Source organism: Hylobates moloch, unplaced genomic scaffold (genome assembly GCF_009828535.3).
Source record: "Hylobates moloch isolate HMO894 unplaced genomic scaffold, HMol_V3 SCAFFOLD_8, whole genome shotgun sequence".
NCBI classification, from domain to species: domain Eukaryota; kingdom Metazoa; phylum Chordata; class Mammalia; order Primates; family Hylobatidae; genus Hylobates; species Hylobates moloch.
In genome coordinates, this window is record NW_026652283.1 from 3155543 (window position 1) to 3174160 (window position 18618).

At 51.1% G+C, this 18618-nt stretch overlaps 1 protein-coding gene across 3 annotated transcripts in view; it reads left to right on the forward strand.

The window, feature by feature from the left end:
* The window catches only part of TSPAN9 (tetraspanin 9), a 203152-nt gene that overhangs the window by 61542 nt on the left and 122992 nt on the right, over positions 1-18618 (forward strand). Inside the window, exon 1 of one of the 3 annotated variants that reach the window (XM_032159333.2) lies at positions 5935-5952. The exons of the other annotated variants lie outside the window; for them this stretch is intronic. The gene's annotated coding sequence lies outside the window, so the exon portion shown is untranslated. Of the gene's footprint in view, positions 1-5934; positions 5953-18618 lie in introns of those variants that run through there. 3 annotated transcript variants of the gene reach the window in all.

Below are 18618 nucleotides of genomic sequence, written 5' to 3' on the forward strand. Positions count from 1 at the left end.
TGAAATCTGGAGGAGAGTCATGTGGTGCCAAACAGGTCACAGTAGGATCATGCACTGGCCCGGGATGGACGGGAAATAAAAAGGCTGGCATCGGCCACGGATCAGCTGAGAAGTGCTGCCCTCTGCATCCCAGGCCTGCAGAGAAGTCCCTGCAGGGAAGTTCAGAGGGTTTCTTAGGAGCAGCTGAAGGGATTTTTAGATTTGGTATGGGACGGTGAGGAGGAGTTTGGGGTTCGATGATGAATGCCCAGGGAAGGTTCAGGATTTCTTGGGGGAATTGGAATGAGGAAGATTTGTAGTTTGGTGTGGGAAGTCAAAGGGTAGTTTGGAGTTTGAGGCAGGAGGACTCAGGGATGTTTGGGGTGTGGGCGCCCAGAGGGAAGGCCCTAGGGAGGGCACAGAATGCTGTGAGGTTCCTGGGAAAGCCCAAGGGAAGAGTGGGTTCAGGAGTGTGGACCAGGGGAGGTTTGGAGGTGACAGTGGGAGGCTGAGGAGAGATTTGGGGTTTTACTTGCCAGGTGGAAGGGCGTTTGGACGTGTCTAGATTAAGGACCAAGGGTGTTTTGGGTTATTGGAGAAGGCTGAAGGAAAGCACGGGGGCTGGGTGGGGAAGGGCCGTGGGAAGTGTTGGGGTTCATAGTAGGGGAGGGAGGGGGAATTTTGGGTTCCGTGCATGGAGCCAGAGGGGGGCCATGAGAGTCAGTTGATGAGGACCATGGGGCTTTGGGGTCCTCACCGAAGGAGAGGTTTGAGTTTTGCCTTACCCAGGGTTAGCTCCGCTTCCACAGCCTCTGTCGGCTCTCAAATATCCCGTGTCAGGAGGAAGTCTAAAGGAATCTTAACCTGTCCCCTTCAAACCTGCTCCTTGGTGCCAGAACCTTCTCCCTCCCTCAGCTTCCCCAACTCTCTGCACACAAAGGCAGCTGTGGCGTGCTGTGAGAGCACACAGGGATCTTAACTCAGGGTGACGCCCAGTGGCTTTTCCAGCCCGTTCCCCTCGGTCTCCCAGCCTGTGGTGATGGCTATCCCGCCGGCCTCTGCCAGCTCACCTTCCTCCTGCCCCGGGCCCTGCTCCTCTGAGGCCCACACATCTTTCTAGGGCCAGCAGGAGGCCTGTGTCTTTGAGGAGGCCGTGCGTGACCCCGTCACCCAGTGGCCTGTCCCTCATTCCGTGCCCTCATTTGCCCTTGGCTGCGTCTCGGCTGCAGCTGCACTTGTGTTGTGCCCTGACTCCTCGGTGTGCACGTGTCTCTCCAAGTCCTAGATGGTGGCACCCCAGAGGCTGGGCTGCGCGGCCTCTGTGTTGTATCTTAGCTGCTGGGGAAACGCAAGGCCACTGGTCTAAAGGCTTTTCTCTGAGTTAGGGCCACCCATCCTTAGTCCCCACCCACCAAGCCTGGCCCAGACCTGTTCTGTGGACTGCTCTTGGTTTTCCCCTTCGCAGCAACAGCCCCACATCAGAACAAGTCACCTCCTCCCAGTGGCAGCCCACCTCAGGCTTGGATGCAAAGACCCCATCCCAAGGTGTCCCTGTAGTTTCTCCTGTACCCGGAAGCTGACTTCCTCTGGCGCTTTCCCACGTGGCCAGCGGGTGCATAGCGAGGCTTGGTGTCAGGCATTGTGCTAAGTGCCTTACCATGGCCAGGTGCTCACAGGAATCCTGTGTGACAGATGCCTTCTACGGAGGAGGAGACCAAGGCACAGAGAGGTTAAGGAAGATGCCCAGTGTCACACAGACTGAGACTGTCACCACTCTGCCTGACTGCTGCTGGGGTGACGCTGCTGGGCCCAGATGCCCTCCAGGGAGCCCTCTGCCTGCTATCCTCCCTCACTGCAGCCTTTATTTTATCATGGAGTGTCCCTACCCAGCCACACCACCGGGCTTCCCACTTGGCAACCGAGTTTCCCCTTTTTCTCTGGCTGGGGGCCCCTCCTCCTTTCCTTGGAAACTGAATGGGGCTCACGTTGGCCCCTCTGTGTGGGCCCCCTCCCCGCCTCTCCCCTCCTCCCTTCCCCGAGAAGGGCTGAAACCATTCCCAGGCTGGCCCTAGATGCAGGACAAGGGCTGTGGGATGAAAGGTGATATATAAATGTAAGGCGATGATTATTTATTTGACAGGGACAGCTGCCTGTGGTAAAAAATGTAATCTAGTAATCCTTTTGTGAAAATCGGATCCGAGACTCAGCAAGCCGCCTGAAACAGCAAAAGGCCACGTTCCCTCCCTGCTCGCCCCTGCCCCCCGCACCATGCTCTGACTCACTCCTGGTGCCCCGCATCCCTGCCCCCGGGTGCCTGCGGCATGTATCTCCCTATGTGCGTGCTGCACCTGTGCATACATGCTCTTGCTTTTGCTTTTTTGGGTTGTTATTAACATCCTACATAATCATAGTACAACTGTCAAAACCAAGAAGTTAACACTGGAATAGCGTTATTAACAATAGACTTTATTTAGATTTCACTGTTCCCACGAGCGCCCTTTTTCTGCTGTAGGGGCCTCCATTGCAATGAGTTGTCCTGTCTCCTTAGGCTCCTCCGTCCTGCGACAGTTCCTTAGTTTCTCCAGACCTTTCATGACCTTGACAGTGGCGAGGAGTGCTGCTCGGTCACTCTGCAGGACGGTTTTTCTTTTTTCTTTCTTTCTTTTTTTTTTTGAGACGGAGTCTTGCTCTGTCGCCCAGGCTTGAGTGCAATGGCGCGATCTCGGCTCACTGCAAGCTCCACCTCCCGGGTTCTCGCCATTCTCCTGCCTCAGCCTCCCAAGTAGCTGGGAATACAGGCGCCCGCCACCATGCCCGGCTAATTTTTTTTGTATTTTTAGTAGAGACGGGGTTTCACCGTGTTAGCCAGGATGGTCTTGATCTCCTGACCTTGTGATCCGCCTGCCTCGGCCTCCCAAAGTGCTGGGATTAGAGGCGTGAGCCACCGCGCCCGGCTGCAGGACGGTTTTTCACTCTGGCTCTGCCTGGCGTTTTCTCGTGGTTAGACTGAGGCTCTTTGCCTTTGGAGAGACCACCGTGGCATGGTGTCATGTCCTTCTAGGTGCGTGGCGTCAAGGGGAATGTGATGTCCGTGTGTCTTATTACTGGTGATGATGCCGTGCTCACTTGGAGAAGGTGATGTCTGCCAGATATCTCCAATGTATAAAGTGGCCCCTTTTTCTTTATAATTAATAATATTTATAATTATATTAATTATAATTAATACACCATTAATGTCTTGAGGGCAGGCACTTTGAAACTGTCCTGGTTTTTTCTCAAACTTTTGCTCACTAATTTTAGCATCCATCAGTGGTTTTTGCTTGCAGCTCTTATAATTGTGGTGTTTGCCTAATGGTAATTCTCTGTTTCCCTCATTTCTTCTGCATTTATTAATTGGAATTCCCCAAGAAGGAAGAGCTAGTTCTTCTGTCCCACTTATTTATTCAATTAGTTACAGATTCATGGATATTTATTTACTTCATAAATAAAAAATATATATAAATGTGTGGATATAGGATATATAATAAATATCAAGATATATATTTTATCCTATAGGTTAGAGTTACAGTAACAATACAATAGATATTTATTTTGTTGCTCAATTTGCTGCAGCATTGGCCATGGGGAGCTCTGGGGAGCACTTTCAGATTGGCTTCTGTGCCCTTTGATGTATTCCTATCTTTTCTTGAGCTCTTCCTTACTTTCTGGCACAAGATGCTCCAGGTCATGTTATGTTTCTCCTGCCCCAGGCCTGAATCAATCACTTCTCTAAGGAGCCCTGCTTCTTTTTGCTGGAGCATATGGTGTTTAGAAACCAAGATCTAGGTGCTAGGTGTGTTCATTGCTACTGGGGTGTCATTGCTTCTAGGTCCTCTCAGAGAACAGAACTAAGAGATAGATATATGCCAACCCAGGCATGGACACATATCTGTATCTCTGTTGTTCTGTTTATTTGTGTTTATATTTACAAAATCATGAGTTTGTGCTGATTTATTTATTTATTTATTAATTTTTTTTTTATTTTATTCTTTTGAGACAGAGTCTTGCTCTGTCACCCAGGCTGGAGTGCAGTGGTGTGATCTTGGCTCAGTGCAACCTCCACCTCCCAGGTTCAGGTGGTTCAGCCTCCCTAGTAGCTGGGATTACAGGCGCCTGCCACCGTGCCTGGCTAATTTTTGTATTTTTAGTAGTGACAGGGTTTCACCATGCTGGCCAGGCTGGTCTCGAACTCTTGACCTCAAGTGATCCGTCTGCCTTGGCCTCCCAAAGTGCTGGGATTACAGGCGTGAGCCACTGTGCCTGGCCATGAGTGGTATCCTTATAAGAGGGACACAGGAAGCACCATGTGATGACAGAGACGGAGGCACAGGTTGGGGCAGTGTTCCTGCCAAGGATTCCCAGCAATGACCAGAAGCTAGAAAGAAGCCAGGAAGGCTCCTCCCCTAGAGGCTGCAGAGGGAGCCTCTGCCAGCGCCTCCATTCTGCACTTCCAGCCCCCAGAACCGCGAGACTGTAACTCCCTACTGTTGAGGCCTCCCAGCTCGGGGTACTTGGCGGCAGTGGCTCCAGGAATCACATGGAGTGGTTTCTAGTGGGGGTTGCAGGTGTGGGCGGCTTCTCTCAGGCTCCTGCCTGTGCTCATCCTCTCTCAGATCTGGGTAGCCCTGGACTGCGCCCTGAGACGTGAACACAGGCACTGCTAGCATGTCAGCCATGGCCAGGTGCCCCTTCAGCGACGCTTGTGTTTGGGCAAAATTAGAACCCAAAAAGCTTGTATTTAAACCATAGCTGCTGATGATTTTTGTCCCTTTTCCCTAATCCCCCAAACCTCTATGTTACAAGGATAATCTGATTGTCGAATTGTGTTTCTTAGCATTTAATTGGACTTCAAATCAGTTGCATTGCTTTGTTTCCTTGTGCAGAGAGCTCAAGGGCACCTCTTAGGAAATGTCCCTCCTTGATTTCACACATCAAGGTCATTCCTAGGGCTTCTTTTTCTTCCCCCCACTCCCTTGTGAGCACACAGTGCGTGCAGCAGCCCTCGGCATCCTCTGGTGGATGACGCGTTTGTCAACTGCTTGGACCGTGAGGCCCTCCGGTCAGGACCGCGACTGCCCTTGCGTTCACCTCTAGACTCTTGAGCGCATGCACAGCTCTCGGTGCCAGCTCAAGGCTCTCTGCTGTTGTGTCCTCCCTGACTGCCAGTCCACGGTGCTCTTGCTCTTCCGTGGCAGTGCTTTTGTGTGGGAAATGACCTTTTTGTGTGAACTTGTTTTGACCCGCCAGCTTGATGAAGAGCTCTGCAGGGCCGGGGACCTCCCATCCCTAGGAGGTGTTCAGCTAGGGCTTGCTGTGGATTGTGGATTTCCTCCTTTTTGATACCTGTGGGCAGAGGAGCACCCACCTCAGTACATCTTGCTGAGTTTGGGGCAGAAGACTCAACTGCATATGGGGAAACTGAGTCCCAGGCAAAGAGAAACTCACTCGTCACCGTGCATTCCAATAGCACATACACAGTGAGGGCAGAAGAACAGGGACCAGGTGTCCGGAGCTTCTCGGCAATCCTCTCTGCCAGGATCATCCTGTCCTGCTCATTCCTCATTTTTCTGTCCAGATGGCTGGGGGAAGGCATGGCTGGCATCAGCCAAGGTGATGCATGACCACATGGGGCTCAGAGCAGAGAGGGCTCAGACCATTAGGGGTGTCAGGCTGGGAAATCGGAAATTAAAGGCCTGGCGCGGTGGCCAGCAAAACCTCCTCCTGGTGCAGTGTTCCGAAATCACCTGTGGTGGGTTTCATTAGCACGGGCACAGGGGAGGGAAGGTCTCTTGGCAGGCAGAAGAGACAGATGGGCTGCAGGCACTGGCTTGGCCTTGCGAGCGAGCCACGGGGCACGCCGGGGGCTTGGTGGTGGGCTTCCACCATTAGGCTCCTGCAGGCACAGGCATGAGGACCCTTTCCCACTCTGAGGCTGTGAGTTCCCCCGGCAAGCCCACTCCCCTCCTGGACCTCAGTCTTGTCATCTGTAAAATGAGAACGTTGGGCCAGGGGATCTTTGAGGTTTCTCTGGCCCCTGACAGCCTAGATTTATGACCTGTGACCATCAGGGGAGTGGTGACTAGGTTTGTGGCCAATGGCAAAGGGGCAGGAGGGCACTGGGATGCGAGGTCAGGGGGTGGAGCCCATTGGAGGAGGACAGCTTCCCCTGGGTGTCTCAAGGCCCTCGGGGAGCTTGGGGTGGGGAGACTGTGTGGAGATGGTGGTCTCTGAAAAGAGGACTTTTCTTTCTCCATAGTCCCCTGACAGTTTGGTTTTCATTCTGCCCGCCTGTCTGTCTACCCTCCGTCTCTCCTACCAGTATCTGTGGAGCACCTCCTGTGCAGGGAACACAGCTGTGCACGAGACAGACAAGGTCATTGCTTTCATGGAACCCAGATCCAATTGATGAAGACAGGCATTAGACAAACAGTTCACAAATAATTAATTACACTTGGAATAAGTTTAAATGCCTCTGTGCGCTCTGCTCCTCCTCTTTTATCTTACTTTTCTGCTCCCTCCACTCTCCTCCTCTTTCCTGCCTCTTTATCCTTCTCCACCTGGTTTGTCTCTATGGCCTTTCTCCACCCACCCAGTGCTGAGAGCTTTCTGGAATTCTGTGCTCTCTAGGCCAGAAATGCAAAAGCTATGGATCTTGACCTTTCTGCTTGTGTGTCTAGGCATTCTGTGGGAGGAGAATGGTGGTGGATCTCATGGCCTCCTGAAAGGGGTGTGGGTAGATTGTAAGCTTTGGGGCCATGCTTTTCTGGGTTTGCATTCAGATTGTGACACTTACAAGCTTGCACAAGTCCCTTATCTTCTCTGAGCCTTAGTTTCCTCATCTGTGAATGGGTTTAACCACACTCACCTTTCAGTATTATTTTGGACATCAAATGGGTAGATGTAAGTGAAAGTTCATTGTTGGTGCCTTGACTATAAGGTGTTTGATTAAAACTAGCATTCTCTCCCCTTTTCTCCTTTCTTCCTTTCTGCAGGGTATGTAGCGAGATATTTTTGAGTTTAGGGTGGAGAGTGGAAGCAGGGGAGCCCTGGCCCTCTGCAGGTCACGCTCCAGCCTGGAACCCAGGTGAGATATGGAGGAGCTGCTGGGCAGCAGGAGGGGGGCCGTGGTTCCTGCCCTGGGATGAGGTGTAGACCTCAATCTGGGGAAGGCCAGGAGCCCGCCAGGGGCTGGAGAGAATGACAGGCGTCCCATGCATCCCAAAAATGCAGTGTGGTGTGACAGCTGCCTGCTGCATCCTGCTGAGTGTTGGGGCCCGGGAGACCCTCACTGAGGAGCATGGTTGGTGGGCATGCTGCAGCCTGAATCCTGGTGGCGTCTCTGCCGACACAATGGGAAGTGGCCTCTCCCTCCTTCGGGATTGCCCCCACCTTCCCTGCCCACTTCCAGATTCAGTTTGAGCCACCTAGGGCCTGTTCTGCCCGCAAAGAGAGAGAACCAGCCAGCCCAGTGCTGCGACGATGGAAGTGTTCTGTACCGCCCAATACAGTAATCACCGGCTACGTGGGGCCATCGAGCATTGAAAATGGGACTGAAAATGCCCCAAGAAGCTGGATTTTAAATTTTATTCAGTTTTAACTTAAAATTGAAATGTAGGTGGCCACATGTTGCTAGTGGCTGCCACGTAGGACGGTGCTGTTCTAGACCAGCAGTTTTCACTTGGAGTGTTGCCTCACACTGGTGGGTGCCCTTTGGTGGAAGGTGTGTTGTGAGTGCCTTGTTCTTAGTAAGAGATTGCTAAGCTGTGTGAGTGGTGTACACATATGTGGAGTGGGGTGTGTCGGGGGGCACAGCTTGGCAGATAAAGGATGGGTTCCTGCGAGTCTAATCTGGGTACATTTGGAGATTGAGTGGAGGGTCTGGATAGGGGAGAAGGAGGAGAGAAGTCTCAAGCCCTTCATTCATCCTGGAGACAAAGCACAAAACTAGGGAAGGAATTTTGAGCAGTGATTCCTTTGAAAGAAAGAGATGAAGGGCATACATCCCGGGGCCATTGGCTAAAGCACTGTATGGATTCTATAGGGGCTGGAGGAGACCTGAGGCACTAGTGTGTAGCCTGCTCATTTTACAGATAAGGAAACTGAGGCCCATCATACATTGGACCAGAATCTGATCCCTCTACTTCTAAGAACTACCCTGTGAAGTAAATTATCTGCCTCATTTTGCAGCAAAAACTAGAAACTGGAAATCAAAGCCATTAGGCATTTTAGTGGAACCAAGTTTTGGTCCCAAGTCAGTCCAGAGTCACAAGCTGAGTTTCTCGGACTCTCAGGCCAGCACCCACACTGCCAGCTCATTGCATCCTTTCCAGCAGCTCAGGCGGGGTTCAGGATGCTGGGGTTCCTCCTTCAGCACCTGCAGCCTGTGAGATGGCCAGCGGTGAGGCTGTGGCTGGCAGGGTGTGGAACGTGGGCAGAGAGCGTGGCCATGGCTGTGTGGGGCTGCCTGCTCCAGGGCCTAGAGCCTGCACACGACCACACTGCCAAGTGGCCCTGCTGTTTGTGGAATCCAGAGACGCCTGCCTGAAAGGGACTAGGAGGGACAAGGGAGCAAGGTCAGAGTGGAGCCAAATGCTCATATTCCACTCCTTACAGAGCAGCACTCAGAGGAGATCTGAGTCTCTGCATCCTCTCCAGCTCGGCTGGGAAGCTGCCCAGGCGGGGGGAGGGATTGCCCCATCCAGCTGTTGTCCACCTCCCAGCCTCCCCACAGCTGCAGCTGTCCCAGCTCCATCAGTCACGTCCAAGGCTGGGTGGGAGGAGGGGATGAGGAGAAGAGGGGGCCTCTCGGGCGTGCCTGGCCGAGGTAACTTTGGCTCCTGCCTCTAAGGAGGTCTCCAGTTGCTGAGGGAAGAGGGGAGGGTGGTGGCTGCCTTCTGGATCCTGGGTAAATTGTGGGGTGTGGGTAGCTCAGCTTTCAGCCCCCCACCATTTGTCTCTCTGGGAGGGCCAGTGTTTTATTGAAAAGAGTAGAAATGGTCGAATTCTTCCTTCATCTACATCTAACAAGTTCTTCTGGCACTTCTTAGCTTTGCTGTACTTTTAGTGAATGAATAAATGAAGGGGGCTCCTCACCTGCCTCCAGGGTAGGGAGGTGGGGTCTTTGTTTCTTCTGGCTTACTGATTTGATGATGGTCAGGCCCTGTGTGTAGGGGCTGGACTTGGGGAGTGTGAGCTGTAAGGATGGGTGTGTTTTGTCCTCCAAGTGTGGCAGGAAGTAGGGACTTGCCCATCCTGGTATTATCATTTTCTGCAGCCAGATACATGCCTGGCCTCGTTCTCTCTTTTTTCCTGAAATTCAGCAGAGTCCTTGAAGTCTCTAACGACCTTGCATTCTTCAGAAGCTAAAGAGAGAGACCCACAGAGAGAAGTGGTCCTCTTTCTTGGCCAGACCTCAGTTTGCCAGCCTGAAGAATGGAGAAGCACTGCCACCTGTCTGCCAGCCTGAAGAATGGAGAAGCACTGCCACCTGTCTCAGGCCAACAGACAACAGCATCATGGTGTAAAGAGTTGATTTGAGCCGTTGGGAAAAAAGGCCCTAGGGGAGAGGCACTTATTTTGTTTTTATTCTGAGCTTTATCTGATCTCAACGCAGGACAGGATGGGTGTTAGCCAAGCAATAGCCATCAGTGATTCGAGACCTGGCTTGGAGTTAGAGACATCTGGGGAGCTTTTCAATAATTCAGGCTCCTGGGCCCCCATCCCAGATCTTCTGAGTCTGAAGGTCTGGGAACGGGGGCAGAAAGCTGTATTTTGAAAAGCTTCCCACATGATTTCGATGCGGTGGTAGGTTTGCCCCTCTGAGGAGAAATCCCTTGCTGAACAGATATTCGTAAGTGCTTTTCTCTGAAATATGCCTGACTTTGGGAGCATTTGTTAATTGATTCATTCATCCAGCCAGCGGACATGTAGTGAACGCCCGTGGCATGCCAGACACAGCTCTGGGCAGAGGGGTGTGGGCAGGATTACGTGGAGTGTTCTTCCCTCAGGGAGGGCGCAGTCCAGTTTGGGAGACAGACAGCACCAGCAGTGACAATGCAGCGTGAAAGGTGAGGTGTGGGAGATGCCCGCTGGGCCCGTTACATTTGGCTGGCCTTCAGAGAATATGTCTCGGCCTCCCTCGGTCTGTTTCCGCCCCTCTGCCAGTTATAGGCTTAATACTCCTTTTATGTGTATTTGAACAGAATGGGGCACATAGCTGACTTGATGCTGATGCCCAGAGAGATTAGGGGGCTTGACTAAGGCCGCACAGTGAGTTAGTATTTTGTCGATGGGGGGCAGGAATGGGGAGGGTTTCCTTTGAAAAACCTGTGTCATGAAACCCCCAAGTGGATTGTAGTATATATCTGGGCTCTGTGAGTGGCAGACAGGCATGGGGTCAGTCTTGGGTTCAGCCTGTGGCCCATTGTGAATCTTTGGTTTCTTGTCTACACGCTGAGGCTGATGTATACCCACGGTGCTGCTGGTTCTTAGAATTAGATATATGGTATGGTTGGCGCATGCTAGGTGCTCAATGAATGCCAGCGTTTCTTCTCTACTGTCGTATTTGGTGTCTTACGTGAGGAGAGTATGCTTTTTGGGGCCTCAGACTCTCTGAGCCCTCCTTCTAGCTGGGGGTTGCCTTAGCTAATTCCCACTTACGAGCTGATTTCAGGGTGCTGAATTCCAGGCCCTGCAGGGGATCGAATGCTGCCCCTTCTTCACCTCATGCCTGGCCTGGCCTTGGGGAGCCCTCCCCTGTCCTGTGCCTTTTAACTCAATACTCCCTGACAGCTCCGTGCAAATTGCTAGAGCACTCAGAACGCCTCATTTCTCAGTAAGGCCCCTTCATCCAAGCCTTTGTCCTTCCGCTCAACATTAAACTCTGTCAACATTTTTTCCCAATGAAGTTCTTCCTCCCTCTGCACCGTCCGCAGTCTCCAGCCAGCTTCGCTAGCCAGGGACACAATTGGATTGCAATTTCGAGCACTTCCTGGAGATCAGGTCCCTGAAGAGCTATAAAAATCCAGCGGTGTTTCTGGCCACCTTTCCATGTGGTTTGTAGTGCACTGTCACTCACACACGCCTGCAGAGTGTGTGTGTGTGTTTGTGTTTGTAGTCGCATGTTTGCACAAGTGTGTGCATGTGTGTGAGTGGGTGCGTGCATGCATGTGTATTTGGCTTTAAGGGAGGCCCTCGTATTGCATTACCTATGTTGCTAGTTTCTGGCTGCCAGTTTGCATTTCTTAAGCGGATTTTCTGATTCCAGGCTCGGGAGGGCTCCCCTGCACTGTACGTAATTGGGCACAAAGCCCGTGGTGGGGTGGATTTGGGTAATGGCAGGGCTGCATTCCTCTCATTCTTTTCTCACAGGAAAAAGTGCCTGGGTATAACCCTGTGGTGGGGATTGCTTACAGGAGGGGCCGGCTGCCTGCCACCAGCCTTCGCATTTGGCCCCCGTCGGCCCTCTCCAGCCTTGCCCTTCCACCTCCCCTCAAGGCAGATGCCACCAGCTGGGTGGGCACCGGGGCTGTGCATGCCCCTCAGTGATTAATGGCCTGGAAGACTTGGCTGCCCTCTTCCCGCCCATGCTTGGTGGGACATGGCGCCCACTTCCAGGGTCTTCTTCCTTAAACCCAGGTATGAAACAGAATAGGGCAGCCTCCAACATGAAATGTCTCTTACTCCCTCCCTTCCTTCCTCCCTCCAGCCCTTTTCCTTTTCTTAAAAAAAAAAAAACAAAAAACAAAACCATGGTGTGCACCTGTACTCCCAGCTGCTCGGGAGGCTGAGGCAGGAGAATCGCTTGAACCCGTGAGGCGGAGGTTGCAGTGAGCCGAGATCGTGATATTACACTCCAGCCTGGGCGACAGAGTGAGACTCCACCTCAAAAAAATAAAAAAACAAAAAACACACAGCCGATCTTTGGAATTGAAAAGTAAAAGCCTAACAGTCAGGCGTAAGTAACTTTCCCGCAAATGGGATGCTTGCTGGAGGGAGCTGTGATTTGCTGCTTGGCGCAGACAACTCTCTGAGGAATTTTTCCTCTCCAGCTCTCATTCCCTTGGGGAATTCATGGCGGGGAATCTCTCCCTAGAGAGTCTGACCAGCTTGGAAGGAGGTAAGGTAAGGAGGGCTTTCTGTTTTCCAAGGCACCCCCCTCTGTCATAGCTTATAGGGAGGCAGCTGCCACTTCCCAGCCCTCCTTGCCTGGCCACCAGGTCAGCTCTCCTGATTGTCAGCAGGATCCTGGCACCCAGCTCCTCCCTCACACGCCACAAGGTTTGGCCTGGGATTTGGCATCCCACCGTCCCCTCCTTTTGGAAGGTCCTGTGGCAGTCCTTCTGTCTTTCTGACACACCCGCCCCCCCTTGGCAAGCAGCCTTCCCCTGAGATCTGGTTCCTGAGTGTCCCCAGCGACGGACACAGTGAAACATGTATTGAAAAGAATGAGGGAAGGACAGTCTTGGGGGAGAATGTTGGACTGGCTGTTTCTAGCCTAGAGGCTGTTGTCAGAGCCCCCTTCTTTTCTTTTCTTTTTTTTTTCTTTTTGAGACGGAGTCTTGCTCTGTTGCCCAGGCTGGTATGCAGTGGCGTAATCTTGGCTCACTGCAACCTCCGCCTCCCAGGTTCAAGCAATTCTCCCTGCCCCAGCCTCTCGAGTAGTTGGGACTACAGATGCCTGCCACTACGCCCGGCTAATTTTTATATTTTTTAATAGAGACGGGGTTTCGCCATGTTGGCCAGGCTGGTCTTGAACTCCTGACCTCAGGTGATCCACCCGCTTTGGCCTCCCAAAGTGCTGAGATTACAGGCGTGAGCCACCATGCCCAGCCGAGCCCCCTTCTTTCGTTATGCTGCATCAGAAGACAGAGACTCTGAAACCACAGCAGAAATGACAGAGCAGCAGAGGCTCACACACACCTGACAGGTGGGGGCCCCAGGACGGCGTCTGTGCTCAGCGCAAACGCTGAACTTCCTTTTATGGCGCGTGCATGCCTGCGCGTGTGTGGGGTGTGATGATGGTGGTGTTGCAGGGCGGGCCTTCCTGGAAGCCCTCTTCAGACTGATTTGTGACACCTTTTCCTTGTGCCTCACCCCTGTGGGACTCCCAGAAGGGCCTGAACAAAGCAGACATTTCCTGCCTAGCCCTCATCATCATGTGCTAGTTTATTTCAGGGTCGGGAGCTACTGGGCATTTAAAAAAAATACTTACCATATAAATAATGCTGTATAATAAGAACACAAATCAAAGAAATAGGGGTAAAAAATGCCTCACAAACCTGCCATCATGACAAATCAGTTTCCTATTTTCCATGATGCCTTCAGTCTGTATTTGCTTTTGCAAACATAATTTTTTTTACATGATTGTAGTCAATAAATGTAGATAGAATTTTGGGTTCTATTTGCTTTCTTTAACATTTTAAGAATTTTGCATTCTATTTGCTTTCTTTAACATTTTCCTATAAGCTACACAATCATCACAATTATGGTCATCATCATCATCACACTTTTTAAGTGGTTACATAGGAATTGTTTCTTATTTATCCGTTTTCCTACTGTTGAATGTTTAGCTCACAATTTTAACTTACCTAAATAGTAGAAACTGCATTAATACATTAATATGTTAATATTATATATATATGTGTGTGTGTGTGTGTGTGTGTGTGTCTGTGGATATATCTCTGTCTGTTTCTTTGTCTAGCTGTCTGTTCCCCCTTTTGCATTATTTCCTTAGGACAATTCAAGAAGCCAAGCATTCTTTCCTAGAGCAATAAAGGATCTCATTCTGGGTTATTAAATACCAGCCGGAAGTCAGGTGCCTGAGAGCAGCCACAGGGTTTAGTTGAGATCTTGGCCCGAGTCTGTTTTCACACACTGCCCTTGGGAAGGCAGTCAGGTAGCAGAGGCCCTGCTTTAAAGACTGTTCACTCTGCATTTTTATCCTATCTCCAGCTTCGAAGCCTGCTGGCCTGGTACATAGATTTTGAGTATGTTGCTTCACTCATTCAATAATTCCTAAGTGCACTCCCTATCTGACCCCATTCAAAGCAAGAGAAATAGGTCTCGCTCGCACCCTTAGGGAACTTGCAGTCTGAAATGACTGTGGGCTCACCCATTCAATTATATTCAATCAACTTTATGCAAGCCTGCAAACTCAGATGAGCGATAACAGCCCAGGGTGGTGGGCCCATTGGCGTGTTCCTCCCTTCCTCCCTCTCTTCCTTCCCTCCCTTTTACTCAACGTCCTGTTTTCATTGTTTTGCAGCAGAATGACCAACATAGAACATGATGCACATGTTCGGCCGTGCAAAAGAGGAGCTAGTGCTTAAGTACAAATGGGAGACATGATTCTTTTGTTTTAAATAAATACTTAGCTTGACTTCGGTCCTGTGAACGTTTGCACTCCAGGCCTGAACAGCTGAGCTGCCTCTCACATGGACCTGCCATGATTCCATGATTGCCTGCACGCCCAGTAATCACTACGTGGCATTGAGGTGCCAGTGGTTGAATGTGATCACAGTGAGCCCTTTTTCTAGCGACTTCTCCAGCCTCCTACAGACATGATCTAGCTAGGACAGAGACAACTGGAGTTTCTCAAAGGGCAGTGGTCTGTAACAGTTTTCTACATGGTTCTCTTGGTTCCCTAGATCTTCCATTTTTCAAGGAAAATTTGAACTTTTGATTTTTGGGTAATATCTTCTAATTTTTAACTATTGGCAGCTAATTAAAAAAAAACTAAAACGTGATGCGGACCAAATAAAACCTGTGCGTGGGCTGGATTTGGTCTTGGGGTACCATCTTGTGACCCCTGCTTTACGTATTAAAGGTAGGGTGTTATGCAGGGCACTTTGGGGAATATAAAGAGCATAAAGTGATGAAATTAATAAAAATCATGGAGTGTGGGAGAGGCAGCTCACACACAGAGCATAACACAGTTGGCTACGCAAGTGAAACTGAAGGTAGGCTGTTCCGGGAATGCTGGGCGGACTGTTGATTGTGTTCTGAGCTTTTAGGAAATGAGCACGAGGAGGCCGCTCCTGAATAGCTGTTAGAAGAGACCACTTCTTCCAGGCCTGGTGTGGTGGTGCGCACCTGTAATGCCAGCATTTTGAGAGGCCGAGGGGGAGGATCCCTTGAACCCAAGGATTTGAGGCTGCAGTGAACCATGATTATGCCGCTGTGGCCCTGATGACAGAGCAAGACCCTGTCTCTTAAAAAAAAAAATAATAAAGAGGGAGTGAGAGCAAGACCAAGTCTTCCTTTTCTAGTCCCTTTGGGAAGAGTTAGGCCTTGAGTGAGAGGCGGCTTGAAGCATGGAGTTGGAACTGGGAAGATTGGATTAGGTGAGTGCCGAGTAGATTTCCTTTTCTCAGTTTTCCCATCACACAGTGAGGAAAATTGTCCCCCTTGGGCAGTTAGCAAGTATTTATTGTAGGCACACTGGAAGCGGAGTTGCCAGGGCCCCCTCTTCCTCCCCTCCAGATCTCTAGGGGGAGATAAAGGGGAGTCTGTCTGAAGTGCTTTGAACTCTTCAGGACGCCGAAAGGACTTGAAGATGTTGCTCCATGGTTTTCCCGGATGACAGCCATGACGTATGAGCCTAGTGATACTTAAGAAATACGACTTGCTAGGGAAGTAAACACCCAGTGTGATTTATTAGTTATTTAAAAAACAAAGCTTTTCTTAGCTGGCAGGTTTCAGATCAGTGACAATGTCAGCTCCAATTGTCCTCTGTTAATAACAGGCCAGCCTCCTCCCCAGCCTGTGTCAGCAGCATTGAGAAGTGTGTCTGGGTGCACCGTTGGCATTTGATGACTCCCTGGGAGGAAGGGAAGATGGTACTGAAGAACCGGAAGGTTGTGCAGGGCCAGGACGGATCTCGTTGTGAATAATAAAGCAAGCTGCCTTCCAGTGCTGGGCCTTTTGCTTTTATCTGTGTCCTCCCTCCACGTAGCCCCCTCCAGGACTGGGAGAGGGAGGGGCAGCAGGTGGGGAATCGGGGGGCCAGGAGACAGGGTGCTGATAGAGGCATCTCCTGTCTTCCTGATAGGGGAGGTGTTGGAGTTGGGGATCTAGGCAAGACTTGGACTTTGCTTCTTAGAGTTGTTCTTTTGTTTTTTGTTTTTTTTTGAGATGGAGTCTCACTCTGTCACCCAGGCTGGAGTACAATGGCATGATCTTGGCTCACTGCAACCTCCCCTTCCCAGATTCAAACCTCCCAGATCCTCCTGCCTCAGCCTCCCGAGCAGCTGGGATTACAGGCATGCGCCACCACGCCTGACTAATTTTTGTATTTTTAGTAGAGACGGGGTTTCACCTTGTTGGCCAGGCTGGTCACGAGCTCCTGACCTCAAGTGATCCGCCTGCTTCGGCCTCCCAAAGTGCTGGGATTACAGGCGTGAGCCACCGTGCCTGGCCTGCTTCTTAGAGTTGAATGGAATCCGGAGATGAGTGGGAGGGTTAGCTGGCTAGCTGGGAAGGCTGTGGAGCAGGAGAAGGGCCTGGGGCAAGGGGCAACGGCTGAGGGCCAAGGTTGAGGTGAGGTCTGATGAACTTGAGGGCCACTGCATTTTGACCTTGAGTAACTATAGTATTGATAGGACAGTACCTTTGCAGTATTGAGTACAAATTCTCCCCGGCTGAGCCTCATAGAAACAGGTGAGAGAGGGCAGAGCAGGTTTTATTATTTCCATTTAATTCAGGCTGAATGTGATGTATTTTAAGAATGTGGGTTTTTGAAGCTAGACAGATGTGGGTTCAAGCTTAGCCTTCTGACCTTGACGAATCTCATTAGCCGCTGATCCTCAGTTTCTCCATCTGTAAAATGGGGAGACCAATGCTTGCCTCACTGGGTATTTTGTAAGGGATGAAAACCTAAAATAGTCTTTGGCATATAGTAGACATTGAATAGTGAATAGCAGCTGCTACTGCTGTCAGTGTAAACTAAGAAACAGACCTAGAGAGGTCATCTGTCCTGCTGGACACAGGAGGTCACAAGGGAAACAGCCAGGACTGGAACCACAGTCCTGGACCTTGTAGGCCACGTTCTCCCATTCCCAGGGCACTTCCTTCCACTTCGCTGATCAGGTGGGCGCTGGGCAGATGCTGGCAGGCAGGCACCACCGCCGTCCAGGACGCATTTATGCCTGAATTGTAAGTTGTGGGCTGTGCCTGGCCTCAGACGTGATTATAGGGTGCTGACAAAAGCAGCACCCCCTTATTAAGACGATGGGCGAAAACGCACCCGGGCTTTTGTTCACTGAGCAACTCCATTGTGTCTTTCTCCCCTTCTCCACCCCTCCCTTTATCTACTAAAAAAAAAAAGAAATGGAAAAGACGAAGGACTGTCAGCACCAGATCACAACATGGGCTCCAGGAGTTGGCGGCTTTTCAGTGCCTGCGGGGTTTCCTCTTCTTGCTTTCCTCGACCAAGTCTAATTGAGATAAATCTGAGGGCTTCCCTCAGAGCACAGGGCTTCCTGCTTCCCTGTGTCCCAGAGGAGTGTCCCCTGGGGCTCGCTTTGTCGGCACTCTCCCCTGTGCCATGGATGCCTCCTACAAGATCTGTGGAAGTGGCTGCTCAGTCTGTCTGCTGCCTGTGGGTGGAGCCATCTTTCCCCAGCACCCCACAGGTCATGTCACACTCCCTGTTCCTATCTCAGATCTGTGCTTCCGTGTATAGTGTGCAAGGCTCTGCAGAACTTGACCTCAGCTTGTCTTTGTGCTGCCATCCTCCACTGTTCCTTGCATAAAGCATAGGCTTCCGTGGCTCGTGCCTGTAATCCCAGCACTTTGGGAGGCTGAGGCAGGTGGATCACGAGGTCAGGAGTTCGAGACCAGCCTGTCTAGCATGGTGAAACCCTGTCTCTACTAAAAATACAAAAATTAGCTGCGCATGGTGGCATGTGCCTGTAGTCCCAGCTACTTGGGAGGCTGAAGCAGGAGAATAGCTTGAACCCAGGAGGCAGAGGTTGCAGTGAGCCGAGATCGTACCATTGCACTCCAGCCTGGGTGACAGAGCAAGACTCTGTTTCAAAAAAAAAAAAAGCATAGGCTTCCACTGTGTCGGCCAACTTGCTACTTCCTGAACAGGTCTGGAAGCCACCTGCCTTTGTGCTTTTGATCGCTCGGCCTCTTTTGCTTGGACAGCCCTCACCCCAGTGGAATTAGGCCCAATCTTCACGGATTAGCTGGAGTGCCAGCTCCTCTGTGAAGCACGTCTTGCTTGGGAACGTACTCGTTTGCCTGGCACATCACAGATATGAAATTAATGTTGGCTTTGCTTAGGGCCCTCTGCTCTGACTGTGCAGGTCTCTTCCAGGGCCTCCTCAGAGCTTGATTGTCTGCGCTCCCCGCCCCCTGCCAGGGAGCCTATTTACACTTTTATTGTACATGATCTAAGTTCTTAGGCATTTTTCTTTCTAAGTTTAAAGTTCTCTTACTTTTCCCATTGTTGTCTGTTGTTTCTGAGCCTCAGAAGCTATGGCGACAGGAGGGTGCAGTGGAAAGCACACTAGATTGAAAGCAGGAGCCGTGCCTTCTCCTCCCAGCTCTGCCTCTCACCAAGAGCAAGTAGCTAACCTTGGGGCAAGTAGCTAA